Source organism: Labrus mixtus, chromosome 15, assembly GCF_963584025.1.
Source record: "Labrus mixtus chromosome 15, fLabMix1.1, whole genome shotgun sequence".
Taxonomy (NCBI): domain Eukaryota; kingdom Metazoa; phylum Chordata; class Actinopteri; order Labriformes; family Labridae; genus Labrus; species Labrus mixtus.
In genome coordinates, this window is record NC_083626.1 from 15636774 (window position 1) to 15643419 (window position 6646).

The window sequence follows — 6646 nt, forward strand, 5'->3', positions numbered from 1 at the left end:
CTCATCAGCAGACGAGTTTGCGTTTCAGGGGAAATCCAATGAGGGTGTTTCGCTTTTGACTCCTGGGCAGTCCGTGTGGACGGTGTCTCTGTGTATTTAACCCTGTAGACCCCAATATAGAAAAAAAGAGCAATTTGTGTCACCCTCTAGATATTGTTGCAGGAGTCGCTTTTTTTCAGGACGGCTATAGGTGATGTAAATAAATAAACGTGATGCACGTCCGCTGCAGCATTATGACGGTCAGGTCCGGGTGATCAAAGCAAGCGCAACCGTCATCCACACAGTCCCGAGAAACGAAACCTAAGTCGAGACTTTGGGGCCAAGGAAGTAAAACGAAACAACAAACAAGTTAAACAAATACAACGCTATTAAAAGATTTGATAACGATGAGTCAGTCTGGTGTTTTTTTTTTTCCACGTGACTGACTTTGTCACGTCCTCTGTTATATGTGGCAACATCACATTATTGCTGCCTATCGTCCAGCGCATTTTTAAATAGGAGTATAGGCTAGTTAAACACGAAATTAGGGCAATGTTATTATAATATATAACAATATTTTTGTACTAACTTTGTTTCACTGCCAGGTAAAGACAGACTTAAAAACGATCACAGCAATCCGTAATAATGAAATATTTCATGAGCTTTCCCAAAAAAAATGCAATTATGTTATTGATCCATTTAAAAATCAGTCTAAACCAAAATGTCGATTGCAAACCGGCTCTAATAATGTGTAGCCTGTAAGAACACAGGGGTTTCTTAAATGAAACTATAGTGGCATTGTTGGCATAAAGGCAACATCCTAACGCTGCTGTCTATGCATATCAGATCTTCTATAAGGAAATAAAGCTGCCAATCTCATATGAGGGAAGGGTCAAGGCGTGTCCCGCCCTTTACACACTCCAAATGACTCAGCGACGCTCTGACGTCACACAGGTAATCAATTAGTCATCAGACTGAAATTATAAACTTTGTGTACCAGCTTACATTTTCCCACGTTTTTTTGGTTTGCATATTGAGGAACAGGCTATAATAGGAAGTAGTTTGGTGCTTAAACCATAAAAGTTGTATCGGTGGTTTTGGTTGCATGCATAATATTTTAGAACAAGTTGAATATAATGAGAGGTGTTGTGATCCACTCTCCTTATTCAATGACGACTTTAGCATCAAGTTACTGAATCTGCTCTCTTGACATTCAGGATTGTAACCGTATTCTGCACTACTCAAATGCATGGACAACTTTTCTAATTGCCAATCAGACATAAGTCCTCAGAAGATGATAGTAGGTTCACTTTGCTGTTGACGTGAAACATATGGGTCCATAGGCTACTCCCCTTGTTTCTGGTCCGTAACCTTAGCAACTGAAGCTGAGCATTTAATTTGTCATGTTGAGCTCCAAGAAAAAAATAACAATCCATAAATCATCTAACCAGTCCACATAATTATGTTACAATGTCATCTGCTGATACTGTTTCATACATCTGTTTGTCTTCTGTATAATCAGATACTATGTTTCTGTAATCTGAGTTTGTGGTGTCATCTGAATATTAAGCTGAAGAGGTTAAAGAATGGAGAATTGTTTTTTGTGTGCTCTGTTACCTTCTTGTCAGCTTCTTCGTCCCTAACCGTAGTACATCATGACAGCTGATGTTTCTAAACCGGGTCAGCTTATTTACAGACACCTTAGACCACACACTCGTACCGTAACGGGAGACTCAATCCCACTTGTCATCGCCTACATTACCCATAAACCACCTTCTTAACTGTAACAGCTCAGATATATGTGGTTGGGACATCCCACTAAGTAATCCCTGTTCTTCAAAAGGATCAGATCTGTTATCTGGTCAGAGAGACTGAGACATGGAGAGTATTGGGTTGACCCATGATTTAGGGAGAAGAAGGAATTGAGTCTTAATATGATGTAGGACTGTATGTCATGTGAAGAATGTGAGAATCTCTCGTTCCTCTGAGAAACACTGTCTGGTCCCTTGTGTCCCCTGCAGACGGGGGCCAAAGTTGTTCACTCTCAAGGTTTCTGTCTGTTGTGTTATGTCTTGTAATCGTTTTGGTTCCTCTTTCTCCCAGCCTTGGGAAATAGAACAGATGGCTGACACAGGGCGTAACATGAATCAAAGATGAACAGTTTTACTTCCTCAAAAAGATGCATGCATCCCATAACTGTTAATTGTGCTGCTACCGGTCTAGGCCAGGACTCTCTTGAAAAAGAGATTTTTAATCTCAACAAGTTTCTTTCCTGATTAAATAAAGGTTACATTAAATAAAAAGTACTTTTTTTAATAAACCACACAGTACTCAGCCTTTTTTGCAGAAGGATGTAGAAAGTTAGGACATCATCATTGAGAAAATAATGAAATGATCTGATGTTAGCTCACTAGCTTGTTCTCTCAGTTAGGATGCTCCATGTTAATGGAGCTCCATGGACGACTTCTGTTTGAGGATTAACTTCAGCAGCAACAGTGGACCACCTGTTTGTTATTGGGCTCAGAATTATTAACAAAGACCACAAGGACTTTATGGTTATTGAAATCATTTACTGACTCTACTACAGTTCTAAGGTCATCTCATATCACTTCTTACTTGACTTGGAAACGTCTCTAAAGGACATTTAAAAGGCCCCTCCCCTCTCATTTCTGGTCCTGTTTCGAGGCAATCCATAAAATGAGAAAATATGCTCCTGTTTGTCAGGTGTCAGCAGGTAAACTGAAACTTAAACATAGCTCCACTGTGTGAAAGAGTCTCAAGAGATTTGATAATCATTCCTATAAAAAAAACAAATTGTCAAGGGAAGTGCTTGAAAGATCTTGAACCAGTGTATGGATGTGGTGCAAAGCTTTTAAACCTTAAAATGACAAAGTTCAATTCATGTGAAAAAATGGCCAGTTCCAACAAAATTAAAGACCTAATTGAAAAGCCTTAACATTAACCACTTGTAGATTTGTTTTTTAAAATATATATAACAAGTCAGCCTGATAGGTAACCTATCACTGTAACTGAACTTTTAAATATTTATAGGATAAAAAATTACATTCATATAACAAAAGAAACACCTTACAAATGCAGTTCTGCCTAGAGTCCGTCCTTTGAAAAATATAAAACATTTTGCCGCACACACACATTGAAGTTTCTTGGAGTTGTTTATTATAGTTGCTCATACATGAGCCAAAGGTGAGCGTAGAAGGTGTGTTGGCTCTGTCAGGGTGCTCTGTTGCTGATCACTCTTCTCTGTGGGGTGAAAATCAAAAATGGATAAAAAAAAACCCTGATAATTCCTTCATCTTTAAGATAGCTTCTGGTCATAGAACAGACTAACAATAACAAGTGTGTGTGTGTGTGTGTGTGTGCATGTGCATATTACCGGAGGCTTGGTGAGTTTTCATCAGTCAGTGTATCTTCCTCTTCTTCATCAGACAGTGGAATGCCTCGGTAGCCCCCTTCTTTGTAGCAGTAATGGATGAATCTAAAATGAGTTTGAAGCATATTAGATATTTAGGACTTAAGCTACGTGTAAACCGTTCTCCTCCGCTGTAACATAACTACACTGATGAGGATATGGAGCCTTACTTGTTCCACGTTGCATCAGTTCTCAAAACTCTCGGGTCTCCGACTACAATCAATAAGGCTTGTGCTCGAGTCATGGCCACATTGAATCTCTGAGGAGGTAGTTTCAGTTAGTGTGCATGTATTAATGAGTGTCTGATCTCTATATAAATCAAGCTTTTCCTCATTTTTACAGAAGTGTTGGCAGCCAAGTGCTATTGTGGGAATTTGCACAAATGTTATACATTTCACTTGAGTTGTTGTGACTGTAAGTTTATGTAACGGTTCTCACCTTCTCGTTATCCACAAAGCCTAAAGAGAATCTCTGGTTTGGATCAGTCAGTTTAGGACTGCTGCGCACTGCAGACACAAGAATCACTTTGGACTCTTTACCCTGAAACGTCTCCACTGTACCGACCTATTAAAAACAGTAATGAGCATTGTTTAAATCTCTTTAACGTCGCCCCCCTTTTTTTCTCTCTCAATAAGATTTGACTGTAAACATTTTTATCTCCATACCGATATGTTTTCTAAGTTTTCCTTGCAGAGATCTTGGTCGGTCTGCAGTGCATTCTGGATTTTCTCCACCTGTCGGCACACAAAAATATGAAGTTTACAGAGTTACCGTTACCTTTAGATTGCAAGTATATTTGTTTTGCAGAGACTGAAAACTGGCCTCTCAGAAGAGACTCTTGAATACCGCTCATACATGAGAACAAAGTGTCTCCTCAGTACATCTTTCCCTTCTTCCATGTGCTGCACTGACTTGAAAATGAGGTGATCTCATGCAGATAAGAACACCTTTCAAAAGACTTTCGAAGTGTGTTTAATATTACACATAAATGGTATATTTTATAAAAAAAAAATTGAGTGACCTTGTTTGCCATTTGACTTATCCTTTTTTTACAGATGTCATTTTAATTTGGCATAAATGGGAGCATATCTAAAGGCAGTGACACACAGGTCTATCACCTATCCATTAGTCTCTGTCGTTACGCACCTGTTTCCTATATGGGGCGATGATTCCAATTTCGTTGGGTCCAATGTTGGTTACACCCTTTTTGTGAAGATGTTTAATAAGGGCTTTTAAGTATTCTTTCAGCACCTCCACTTCCGCCGTGTTGTAAATAGAGGGACTGTCGTCATCACGTTCATCAGTTCCAGCCACTCCATGGAAGATCAGTGGGAAACCCTGAGACACAGAAACAGATATTAGGGGCAGATAACCTGAGCATTGCGTGTGTGTGTGTGTGTGTGTGTGTGCCAGAGTGCGTGCATGCATGTGTGCGTGCGTGTGGAGGCTGCGTTACTTTTTTGGGAAGGAGTTCCCATTTGCAGTATAAACTGCATATCTCTTTTGAAGCAAAAGCCTGAAGTTCTCCTTTATAAAACAGCCCATTGGGAATTTTCAAAATTGCAGGATGGGACCTGAGAGAGAGTGAGGAAGAAAAGAAGTGTTCAAAAATGTAAGTTTAGAAACAGCATGGGCTGTCTGGCCAAGACATATTTGAGCACTTTAAAATGAGATTGTGAGAAGGTACAGCAACATATCTAGTCATCACCTGTAGTTCCTCAGTAACTTGGTGACAAAGCGTCTGTTGAACCCGTATGTCTCGTGTTGCTTGTAAAGGTCGATGTCACTCATCAGACGCTCCAACAGGGACAAACCTTCACAGAGTAAATGTTGAAAACCTTGCTATAGTAGCGATTCAAATTTCACATTCAATTTTAAATGTAGTAATTTATTAACCTTTGAAAAATTATCTCACAGCCTGTCCTAACAGTGCAACAGATGCAAGTGATTGTCAGCAACAAAATGAGCTTGATTCTATTGTTTATTATTTGAGTGTCCTACTTGCCTGTGAGCGATGCAGCTCTGTATTTAATATTCAATTTAGAAACTGTTGCTGTATTTTTAGACATGAATATAGCTCACCCAAGCCGTATTTGTTAGCCATTGCAGATGTGATGACAGCACCTAACTGTTTAGGGTCTCCAGCCAGCACTACCTGGCACGTCTTTAGTTTCATTAAACCTGTGGAGAAACACAGCAACATTTAGTACACACCTTCTGTATGAATACAAAGTTTTTTGTTAACCTCCTATGCTTTGCCACCTGCTATGGGGATGATGCACTCTGGTTCTTTAGCTTGTCCTGCCTCATCCACAAAGATATAGGAGTAATGACCTTGAGGAATCCCTCCTGTCACTAACCTGGAGAGAGAGAGAGAGAGAGAGAGAGAGAGAGAGAGAGAGAGAGAGAGAGAGAGAGAGAGAGAGTCAAAGAACTAATCTGAATATTAAAATCCAGCATCATACATTTAAGTGCATTGCTATTTAAGTTGATAACAAAGTTGAATTGATTGGAAATTCCACTCGAAATAAGTGTAAATTTACGCAAGTAAAATTTCTTCTCATCATAACACTAAAATTTTACAATTTTACAATCATAACTATTAATATGTAATGGCAACATATTTTTATATTGTAAAGAAATTACTTTTTAGATATGCCAACCCAAAAAGTGAATTATTGTCAGAGCTACAGTACCTTCCCGCAGTGTTCAGGGTGGTTACCATTATCTTATGCCGCATCAGCTCTACTTTACTGGGAATCATTACTTGGTTTTTTTCCAGATCCAGGTTGCAGGAAAACTATAGAAAACCACAAAACACAGATGTACACAATTATATTAACACATTATACATTCTACACTCAGTTATATATTTTACAGAGATATGCATCAACACCAATGAAGTCTGAAAGCAGTGAGGTGAACTAAAAACAACTAATCATTCACAGTACAGAATCGTAGTTTTTGTATCTGTAAATATAGAGAGGTCGGCATCTTTGTTTCTCTTCATAAACAACATTTGTTTAAAATTGTAGTATGTGCGCTATTAACAAAACAAAAAAATCCAGACCCTTCTTTCTTTCGAGAGAGTTTTAACGGCACATCTGAGGGCGTAGAGTCGATACACTGTGCACCTCTCTGGCGTCACTTCCAGTATTTTCTCACAGAGATGATCAGTGGCACTGTTGGAAGGGGCGCAAACCAGGATGTTGCATGGTTTGGTTTTCACTATCTGCA

The 6646-nt window shown here is 39.1% G+C and overlaps 1 long non-coding RNA gene across 1 annotated transcript; it reads right to left on the bottom strand.

The window, feature by feature from the left end:
• Positions 1-3133: 3133 nt before the first annotated feature.
• On the bottom strand, positions 3134-5235 carry LOC132990375 (uncharacterized). The gene is made up of 5 exons (XR_009676056.1): positions 4556-5235; positions 3848-4143; positions 3580-3668; positions 3374-3475; positions 3134-3240 (listed from the first exon to the last, which is right to left on the bottom strand). It is a non-coding gene; the product is annotated as an uncharacterized LOC132990375 (long non-coding RNA).
• Positions 5236-6646: the final 1411 nt, after the last annotated feature.